This window comes from Ursus americanus, chromosome 24 (genome assembly GCF_024610735.1).
Source record: "Ursus americanus isolate L20-20 chromosome 24, mUrsAme1.1.p, whole genome shotgun sequence".
Classification (NCBI taxonomy): Eukaryota; Metazoa; Chordata; class Mammalia; order Carnivora; family Ursidae; genus Ursus; species Ursus americanus.
Genome location: NC_142150.1, coordinates 33,804,268 through 33,807,525, shown reverse-complemented (window position 1 = coordinate 33,807,525; position 3,258 = coordinate 33,804,268). Strand labels below are relative to the sequence as shown.

General features: G+C 34.9%; 1 pseudogene; it reads right to left on the bottom strand.

Moving 5' to 3' along the window:
- Window positions 1–963: 963 nt before the first annotated feature.
- LOC123785263 (olfactory receptor 8K3-like) lies at window positions 964–1,897 on the bottom strand (annotated as a pseudogene).
- Between the last annotated feature and the right edge of the window lie 1,361 nt (window positions 1,898–3,258).

The window sequence follows — 3,258 nt, the reverse complement described above, 5'->3', positions numbered from 1 at the left end:
ATAATTTCCATCTCCCACCTGAAAAAATAGTTCTATCTTACGTTATTCATTATTTTAAGTTAATAATTTAATTACATATAAGCTGAATAAGCACTAATCCATTTTCCCCATTCCCATTTTCTCTACCTCATCTAGTTAATAGCTATATATAACCTTTTTCTGTTTTTCCAAATCTTTTTATTTTTTATTGTGATAAGAAAACATATGATGAAATCAACACTCTTTACTAATATTTAAGTAAATAGAGTAGTGGTGATTATAGCACAATGCTTTAGAACAAATCTGTACAACTTAATCATCTTGTATAAGTGAAGCTTCATACTTATTGAATACAATGGACTTTACATAGTCCCATTAGCCAGTTTTTGATTGACTTTTACCATAAAAATACCTTTTCTTATAAAATTGAATCTACTTTATACCCCTTCATCTTTCTCTTAATCCTAGTCTGATTTTATCTCATTGTCTGTTTCACTACATATAAATCTTATCTACACTGTGTCATTCATATGCAGGGGTTTACTGGTTAACTATATATGAATGTACTTCTTAACAAAATGCTATAATTTTACAGGTATTTAAATTAATGTATATTATATACTAAATGTTTCTTTTTTTTTTTTTAAGATTTTGTTTATTCATTCGACAGAGATAGAGACAGCCAGCGAGAGAGGGAACACAGCAGGGGGAGTGGGAGAGGAAGAAGCAGGCTCCTAGCGGAAGAGCCTGATGTGGGGCTCGGTCCCATAATGCCGGGATCACGCCCTGAGCCGAAGGCAGACGCTTAACCGCTGTGCCACCCAGGCGCCCCTATACTAAATGTTTCTTTCTTCAAGTTCACTTAGAAGTATGACAGGTAAATAGAAGTCAGTCTCTAAATATATTTTGAGCTCATTATCTTTGCTTTTCTCTCTGAAGGAACACATAACAAAGTTTAATGTTGATAGGAACCACATAGTACAATCAATTAAGAAAATATATTGCAAATTTTTCCCACATCCTTTGTTCTGCATATTTTACATCTTTTTCCCTCAAACTATAGATCAATGGATTCAGCATGGGGATAACAAGGGTGCAAAATATGGATGCCTCCTTATCAGTGTCAAAGGAATGAAGGACTCAGGTTGTACATTAATAAATATCAAAGTCCCATAGAACACTGTGGTCACTGTTGGGTGGGACCTACAGGTGGAAAAAGCCTTGTGCTGACCCTCAGCTTAGTTCATCCTAACGATGGCTACCAGGATCAGCAGGTAAGACACGAGAACTATCAGAAGCAGTACAATCAAATTAAAAACTGAGAAAATAAAAATCATCAATCAATTTTATGCATATTTGAGCAGAACAAAGATAACACGGGGAGACTGTCACAGTAGAAATGACTGACAATATTGTAGTCATAGAAGGATGAACTTAAAATCTTGACGGTGACTAGAAGAGACACAAATGTGCTGGATGGACGGGATGGCCACCACACCTGACATACCCTTTGTGACATGATGTCAGGGTGGAGCAGAGGGTTACGGATGGCAGGGATCATAGGACAGCTGACAGAATGAACAGCTCACTAACAATGACCATAGATAATGTGGAAAGCTCCCATGTGCTGCAAGAATAATAGGAGATTGTATTTGCTTCCACAATAAAACTCACATTTTGGTTCCCACAGCTGTTGAATAACCCAGATCAGTGAGAGCCAGGTGTCTGAGGAAGAAGTACATGGGTGTTTGGAGCCCAGAGTCTATCTTGGTGAGGGTGATCAAGCTCAGGTTACCCACCACCGAGACCAGGTAAACAGTGAGGAAGAGTCCAAACATGGAGCTCAGGGGGGTCCTGTGATTCCCAGTAGAATGAATTCTCTCCACAGTATTACATTGTGTTTGTTCATGCAGTCCATTTGGGAAACTTACACTGGGAATAAATATAAGAATAATCATCAACTTTCATGACATATGACTAAGATGACCATTGTAGTAAGTGATTAAAGGCTGAAATCTTGCATTTATGGTCTGAGCTTTAATTGGCTGTTCCAACACCTGGCAGCTCAAATCTCTCTCTCCTGGCTCAGCTGAGCTCTAAAGAGACTATGGAAAAACACTATGGAAATCTGTTATTATTTGAGCTTTCTTAGACATGACACCAAAAGCACAAACAACAAAAGTAAAAACTCCTAAATTGGATTTTATCAAAACGTAAAAAATGATGACTTTTATGTATCAAAGGAAATTATTAAAGAAAAGATAAAAATAATGGCAATAAATTATAAATTTTTAGAAATAATGGAAAAATTATATATATATATATGTATATATATATATGTATATATATATATATATATATATATATATATATATATATATATAATGGAAAACATTACAAATCTTATATCTGGCAAGGGCCTAGTACAAAATATCCAACGGATTCTTATAACTCAACCTCTCAAAGAAAAATTACTCAAATTAAAAAACAGGCAAAAGTCTTAAACAGACATTTGTCACAGAAAATATACAAATGGTCATAAGCACATGAAAAAATATTCAATGTCATTAGTCATTAGAAAAATGCAAATCAAAACCACAATGAGATACCACATCACTTGCTCTAGGGTGACTTGCAAAAGAAAAGACATAAAAAATCACAAAGACTGGAAAAGGTGTGGAGATTAGAACTTTGTGTACTGCTGGGAAAGTAAAATGGCACAGCCACTGTGGAAGCAGTTTGATGATTACTCAATAAGTTAACCATAAATTACCATTATGATCCAGTAATTCCATTCTTTGTTATGCACCCAAAGGTATTGACAACCTCAAGTGTTCAACAAAAATTTTGCAGGTAAATGTTCATAAGAGCATTCATCATAGTTAAAATAGTTCCTAACAGTCAAAACTTAGACACACTCCAAATGTCCAAAACCTGGTGAATGGATAACACGTGTGTTATATCCATACAATGGAATATTGGTAAGCCATACAAGGAAAGAAGTATTGGTACATGCTACAACATGGATGAGTCTTTAAACCTTTATGCTAAGCAAAATAACCCAATTATAAAAGGGCACATATTGTACACATTGTATAATTCCATTAAATGGAATATCCAGAAGAGACAAATCCAAAGACATGGAAAGCAGATTGGTTGTGGCTTATTAGAAACACTAACTTAATTCTCAGGAGACAATACAGGTAAGGATATATTTCTAGTGGATATAAAAAGTATCATGAATCTCATGGAATAAATGAGAATATTAAAACGTGTGCC